Here is an 8,239-nt window from a genome sequence, read left to right as displayed (position 1 = left end):
ATACACGACGATTGTAACCGCGTGGGAACCGTTCTGCTTTGATAGCAGCTGTACTGTTATAGTTTGACAAGCGTTCAAACTGTTAGCTGCAGATTACATTGCGTGATTACATGGTTCTGTGTATGAGGTTTCCACCCATGAATATAAAATAGTTTTGATTAGTAATAGCAGCATAACTTACAGTGTGAACTATACCAACTGTGCGAGCGTCCCAAGCAAGGGTAGGTGCTGGATTATAGTTACCGTTGTTCTATACAGCGTATGTTCCAAGCATGCAGCGTCAATGTTTATATATCTATACACGTTGTGCGGCGTGACAATGTGAGCTCGTATTGTGGTCTTGGCACGTGTTTCTCTGTTTTTCCAGAAAGAGGATGATAACCGAATTTTTTTTTTTCGGTTGTGTTCGTTCCGTTCTCTATAATGCACTCACACGTATTACGGAAATGTTGACCTCAAACATAGCCATCGCTTTCTTATTATGCGATCCCTCTCATATGTTAAGGCTCTAATGGGCAAAAGATCAATGCCGACTCACATACCTTATATATGTATCATGCTGGTTCACCAGTTGCAGTAATCGCTGTGTTGAGTAGCGCCATCGACCTCGTGCAGGAAGGCTAGCGTAAACATATAGTGATTTCAAGCCTACTAGACTTAAAATGCCTGAAAACGATGACGGTGTACCACAATTATTTGCTAGCGCCTGCCGCTTAGGTGTTTCGTGATTGCCTTAGGTTGACCGCACGCGAGCATGTGCACTTATGTTTTAGTCCTTACGCCGAGCCATCAGATAAACAGCACATTTACCCTATCATGCTGGTAACACAGAGACACCGGTTCTATTCTAGGCGTTTCATTGAAACGTATAAACGCAAAATAGTTCACAACACTTACACACACCGCGGCTTATAATCCGCGTCACATGTTTGGGCCCCCAAGCGCGTACTGTAGTTACCGGTGCATCGAAAGGCTCCCCTTACGACCTCATATGAACAGGCATGCGTAAGTTTCACAAAGTAAGATCTAAACCATCCCGAAATCGTTCCGCAGCTAGCGACAGCAATACCGTCAAGATGCGCCGCGCTCCCTATTCTTCTCACCAGATGAAAAGCTCTATATACATGGAAAGAGCGTGGCAGAGAAAAGACGCGAAGAACTCGTTTTGACCGCACCCCGTCGAATGTGCACAATGCCCCTTGGAGGTTCAGGGTCAAGGCCACATTAGCCTTTTGACAGCTGTAAGTGACCGTGACCCCTCGCCAGCGCTTACCTTTTTACCAACATGCCAATCCAGAGTTTAGCTAGGTAGAATGGAAGGAAGGAGCGGGAAGAGAAGGCAGAGAATGGGCTTAACAGAGGCAGTCGCGAAACGAGTGACTAAAGCCTTGCCACCTTTGGTTCGCAGTTCTCATACAAACACCAGGGGTGAGGCGTGGAATAGAAAAAGCTAACGTAAGACGGCAAAGAAAGGCTACATAAACTTAAGTTCAAGATACGGTATGGTCCACTTCTGCTATTTATAAAAATAGAAGCATAAAGTATGTCTAGCGGTAAACATACGCAGGACATGTGTAAGCAGAGTTGCGTTAATTAAAGTGCGCCACAGGGTCTAGGCGACACATCGGTAGCGGTCGCACGTCAAATAAACACTACTGTGCCCGCCGAAGTAGCACTGCGGCTATGGCATTGCTCGAGGTCGCGGATTTGACCGAGGCACCCACATTTTGACAAGAGAGAAATAAAAAACTCTCGGTTACATTGATTTAGGGAGACGTTAAAGATCACCACGGAGCTCAAATTATTCCGGAGTGGGGCCCTACGGCATGCCTCTTAATCCGATCGTGGTTTTGGCATGCAGAGCCTCATCATCAAAATCAAGTTTAAGGCTTCTGCCATAATGCGACGTGCCGTGTGAGCCAATGACAATGCTCAACCCTCTCTGAGGTGACGAAATCTGGCGGACAACAACTAAAGCAAACACCTCTCCCTTTGTGTTTTGTGTACTAAGCAGACAAACAGTAGTGGTGCACAAAAGGTAACGTTTATCATCACCTCAGCACACTCGTGTTCAGAAACCGTTTTAAAAACTAAATATTTGCAGTCAACATGAGCCAGTAATTATGGCAGTCAATACAAACAGCACAGAAAGCTTCGCTTCCATAGATTCCCATAGTGCGTGGTATCTCCATAATTTAATTTTTTTCGCGCTTCACAAATTGCGGACCTAGTCGACACCCATCGGAAACAGTGCGGCAGTACTGCCAGATGCAACACAGCCTTTCTTTTTCTACAAAGATGAAGGAAAATCACACGTTTGCGAAATTCCTGGAATCAGTCATGATTTTCTGCTTTGACAGACACCTAAATGCTTCGCTAAAGCAGGTACATCGTCTCTATTTGGCCTCTGAGAATAGAGATCGTTCCTTATAGTTGGTATACTGTATGTGTAGCGGACATCTCTGATACCGCGATCACAGTTTTTACCTTGATCACTATTTCTCTCCCATAGGTAGAACGATGCAGAGAGAGGAGAATCACAAGCATTTTCCCCAATTATCTGCACTCTAATCGGGCTCAACGTTTTTTCTTCCCACGCCACTTCTGATGGTTTATGAAACGAGACACGTGATATGTCTCACGATTTCTCCCTCGTCAAAATGCGGGTGCCTAAATCTTGTTGATTTGAAATAAAGGTTTACGCTCGCTGGTCAAATCTGCGACCTCGAGCAATGCCATAGCCACAGTGCTACTTCGGCGGGCACAGAAGTGTTTCTTTGACGTGCAACCACTTCCGTTGTGTCGCCTAGACACTGAGGTGAATTAAACCAACTCTGCTTACGCATGTCCTGCGTATGTTTACCGCTACCCATATTTGATTATTTTATTTATATATAGCAGAAGCGGACCGTACCGTACTTTGAACTTACGTTTATTGTTACCTTGCGCCGCACACCCTTCTTGATTTCACTGAAGGTTCACCATTATGTTTAGGCTGGGACCCTTGATAGCTGTGAAGTGTCTCCATGTCGCCTTACACCATTGTCCCCAGCGAGACGAGTGAATGAATGCATGTTTCCACGCATGCGATAGCTAAGCTTCTGTGCCTTTTATTGTCATAGCAATTATAGCGACACTTCAGGCGAATTTCTTCCCTCGTCGCAGCGCGTTGTATGCTGCAGATTCGGCGGAAAGCGTTCGAGGGAGAGCCGAGATGGACGGCGGCTTCATGCGTGGGGTCTCGTCACGTGCGCACAGGGGGCCGAGGGAAGGTGAGCGCCCACTAAGAGGCAAAGTCTATCGAAGAGTATGTATTGTCACGTGGTGGTGACGTTGAAGAACACAGTAGAAATACTGTGAAAGACAAAACTAACTTTTAATGGGCGAACCTGTTCCCACGAAAACAGTCTACACTTATATCTCAACGATAGCGGCGAACACGGTCGGCGATCGTTGAAAATCTGATCAGCGGTTTAAGCGCGTCGGCTTTTATACAGCAGTCGTCGAATGTTCCAGACTAATCGTGCGGACCCGCGTGCCTTCCACAAAGTTCTACACCATTCGCGTCGCGCGATGAAATCAGATAACACAACTTCAGATGCGTGCAGGCCCATCTCACGCTGTGCGATTACATTTGTTAGGCGGCGAAACGTGGTCGCCCGATAAAGATAAGTAGACGTGTCCATACCCCCCTCTTAAAATGCATCGTCCCGATGCTACAAATATAGGAGAGCGAAACACAAAAGGACACCCATTAAACATAAGTAACAAAACAACGAAAAGATGAAACTCACAATGTGCTTGTAACGTAAAAAGACACAAGAACTTCTTCGCACACAAAACAAGGTGAAATTAAGCAAAATAAAAATATATTTATGCACGTGAGACGCGACTAGCTTGGTGCCAACTTAAATATGTGGACGTAAATATACGTTGAATCTAAAAGAGCAGTACAATCGAACGAAAGGAAAAAAAAGACAAATACGACCAAAGTTCGCGTACACAGTAAATTGTGTACATTGTTTCTCGTCTTGTGAACGAGTGCGTTTGTTTGTTCTCAACGAACGTGTCAGTGGCAATGTTAAACTCAATGTCGAGTTGAGTTTCTAAAACTTGGTAGATTTCCATTGCTCTGCCGAGAATGTAAAAAAAGAGTTTCGAGTAAATGCGATCACGGACACCGCAGCCACAGGAAGCAGTCACGATTTCTCTGTGAAACCGAGCTACTGCGTTATCACGTCCTTCCTCTCTGTGACTCGGTTCTTATCTGTAGTGCTCGATCAGGATGCTAGAAACACGACCGTCTGAAGATCATGAGTAAAAGTTCGTTTTAAATGTGATTACTTGAAAGATGATTTCACTCAACTTAATTGCCTGAAATCTGCACAGAAAAAAACAACAATGTGATGCGGCCAAGGAGGCGCGCACACTTTTGTTCCGAGGAACCCCTGACATGGAAATCCCCCCTTTTTTGCGTTTCGTTTAAATTGTGAAACATTAAGTAAGTATTCGTGTGTTTTTCTCTGCATGCGTGTGCTTGTTAGTTTCGGTTCAACGTTTTTGGGGGGGCGTCATGGTCATGCGCTCTCATTTTGGAGCACTTTCCTAGTTTTTCCATTGGTCCGTGCAAGTCGGTGACGTCGATCGGGTGTTGCGTCTGTGAATGATTGCCCCCTCACCTCTTTTCTTTCACTCACTCTCGCGCTGCATAGGTTTAAGACTGGGATGGACTCAGCCAAGAGGACAGATTGTTCTTGAACCTATGCAGTGCGAGAGTGAATGAACGAGTGAGTGGTGTTCTTCAACCTAACCACCGCGTGACATCTGCGAGAGGTACGGGGAACGTTACCCCGCACCTCCACCAGATGTCACGTGGTGGTGACGCTGAAGAACACAGTAGCAATACTGTGAAAGACAAAACTACTTTTTTTGGGGCGAACCTGTGCCCACAAAATCAGGCTACACTTATAACTCAACGATAGCGGCGAACAGGGTCGGCGATCGTCGAAAATCTGATCAGCGGTTTAAGCGCGTCGGCTTTTATATAGCAGTCGCCGAATGTTCCAGACTAATCACTCGGACCCGCCTGCCTTCCACGAAGCTCTACACCATTTCCGTCCCGCAATGAAATCAGATAACACAAAGTTCGGCGACAACAGACAGCCGGATAGAAGCATCGATAATTTTCCAGAAACTTCGGACACACGCAGGCGCATCCCACGCTGTGCGAGAAAATTTGTTAGGCGCCCGATAAAGATAGGTACACGTGACAATATAAGCGTGGGCAAGAGAGGGGGGGGGGGGTAGAGGCCTGCAGGCGGCTCTTCTTGGCTGCAATCTGCGGTGGTTATTAACGCTAAGCAATCAGGTATGATGGATGGCTTCCAGAATGGTGTGTATGTTTTCCCAAGCATAATTTGCGCTAAGGTCAGAGGCAACGCGACAGGTAATTCGCTGACCACTGCGGCCACTCTTCATCACCCCAGGTTTGCGACACCAAGTGGACTTGATCATCGAGAGAGATGTGCTCGTGAGTTGCCGTACGGGTGTCTGAACACGTTCTTTAATTTATTAGGAGAGCAACGATAAGTGGAATTTCTACGGCCGACAAAAAAAAAGAACTCTCTTTGTGTAGTTTTCTTTGGCACAAAGGTACGTGACACGTGCATCTGCCCTCGCGTATGCCGATGCTACACAATGTGGCAGATGTTACATTGTATTGTATTTCTTTTTCATTTTTTCTTGGTTATTGCGCATGTACAGGTTGCTTCATCACAGATCACCTGGGATGTGCCAATGTATGGAAAATATATTCCTCAACAACACGCGGCAATGATGTAAAAGAGCTACGGACACTATTCTTGACAGTGTCGATTCCGCAACGTCGTGGAATTGGGCAATGACGGCATTTTGAGCCAATTAGAGATGCCCACAGGTGCCTCCGATATGATCAAAATACCGCCATTACCAAATATGACAAGATGACAGAATTCAACACCGTCCAGGATAGTATCTCCAGTCGGTTGCATGATATGTAACGGCCACTTCTTGGTAAATCCCCCATTGTGGTATGTGCAGTAATGAAATCATCCCACGTAATGTACAATATATCATATCTGCTACGCTGTGTTTTATGCGCCGCAACGATAAAAGAAACACAGAAAACCTAAAGCAAAGCCCCTATTTCGTTTCTTATATGTTGGAGTGACGTTTCACCTTTGCATAGCCTAAAAACAATAAACAATTCATTAATTAGCACAATAAATAGTTTACACCATAAAAAATATTTCTTGGTTCATTTTTCAACGTATGTACTCTCCATGGCCCGAATAACTGTGAGCAATTTGTTCGAAATTTCCTTGATGAGCAACTGTGCCAGGACATTGGAGACAATTAAAACACGGACACGGCTCTTTGCCAATTTCCTGTTGTGCGCATGTGCTACAGAATGGTCATCACTATATTTAACCCGCAGTGACCATATGAAATGGCTATCTGGTGTGGGCAAGAGAGAAGTATACGTCAATGCTTACTTTGTAAGAAGCTGCAAACGATATCAAGTATTTTCAAGGTCAGTGGAGATTCCAGTGATTTCTTGGACATTATCCTGTGTAGCATCCATAAGCAGTTGCAATTACCCTAAGATATAATTTGATTTCTTGCAGTTGAATACGCGGCAGCTGTACAATATGATTTTATCTTGATCCTAGGCTTCCGCAGTTTATGTAACACACGTGTGGAATTGAGGCACCGAGATGTCAACGTACCTCCTCGCGTAAAACCTTCATCGAGATTGCCGCATATGTAAGAGTGACCTAACGGGCACGGTCAAAACCTCCCGAGTGGACCAATGTATTTTATCTGATGATTAATATTAGAAAAATTAAATAATTTGTTTCCGTCTCAGATTTCCCGACCACCATGTGACCTAACATGGGCAGATGGAATTTTCACGAGAAGGCAATTTGTGGAACACCGCTAGAAAAGCTGCTTATGCAAAACGACATTTCACCACGTCCGAAAATCCGACATGCTGTTTGTTTGCCGTGGCGGTTACAGATGGCGCCGTCATTACGTTGTAGTGACATCGCAAGCTGCCTGTATGAGACCTTAAGCAAGGCCTTGATCCCTGTCACGGTCCGTTTATGGAAAGCGACCTAAAATAATGTCGCTATCTATGTTTTCCATTCAAATGAAGCATGAAAGCGGTAAATTTCAGAAGTGAAAGAAGAATGTGTATTTACACATAGAAAGTGGAAAGAAAACACCCATAAACAAAGCATGGAGAAAAAGGATGAAAAGCACTCTACACTGCTCGTAACAAATGCAGTTCTCATTAATCAAAGTCACCGCTACTCTAATCCTAAAGTTGTTAGGTGTGTCAGAATACACAAGGACATTAGAATAAGAGCGGGGTACGCCTCGTCAACAGTTCTTGTCACGTGGCCGCGAAGTTGAAAAGCGCCGAGCCGTCGTGGCAACTCAAGGTTGCCACGCGATGGGACGTTGTGCTGACTGAGCAGGTTAGGCAGTCCAGGTTCCACCTGTGGTAATCTGCAAGCTCGGGCCCACGGCCCGACTGCTTACTCCCGCTAGCAGTGGACGCTGACTTCTTCGGCGCTCACTTGCGTCCGAACACCACCACACTGTAAACGGAAATAACTCCGACGTGGGAGTATACTGCTTGTCTTCTAGCGACCCCCGGCCCGGTTCGGAGTTTATTATGCTCCGTACGATCGGAGTAGAATTTTTACTCCGTGCGAGCGGAATTTTTGCGTGGAATTATGGGAGTTTTCTTTCTGTCTTTTTAATTTTTTGCTTTGCAAGGACGGAGCTTTTTCGAGATGCAACGGGAGTATAAAAAGAGGCATCGCGTGAGTTTGCGCGAACATGTTGACATGCAGAGGCTGCTGGTCAAATTTCGAAATATGCACAGGAGACCGCGTCAAATTCGACGAAACAAGTCAATATGTCATGACATACATAAACATTTCAGAAACGCCCAATGCAGAAATTTGGAAGACATGCCACCTACACGCGATACTCTAGAAGCAACGGTGCCAGTATATATAGCCACAATACTGTGTGCCTCGAAACCGCCTAGGGAGCAGCTGTGCTGTTTTCAGAATTACGACTCACATGCTCGTTCATACGAGATCTGCCTCTCTACCTTAATACCTTAATCAGCACAAAACTGTTAATTCAGAATAGTGAGAGAAAAAAGTTAATGATGTTTTTT

This window comes from Dermacentor albipictus, chromosome 2 (assembly GCF_038994185.2).
Source record: "Dermacentor albipictus isolate Rhodes 1998 colony chromosome 2, USDA_Dalb.pri_finalv2, whole genome shotgun sequence".
NCBI classification, from domain to species: Eukaryota; Metazoa; Arthropoda; class Arachnida; order Ixodida; family Ixodidae; genus Dermacentor; species Dermacentor albipictus.
This window is presented reverse-complemented; position numbering follows the sequence as displayed.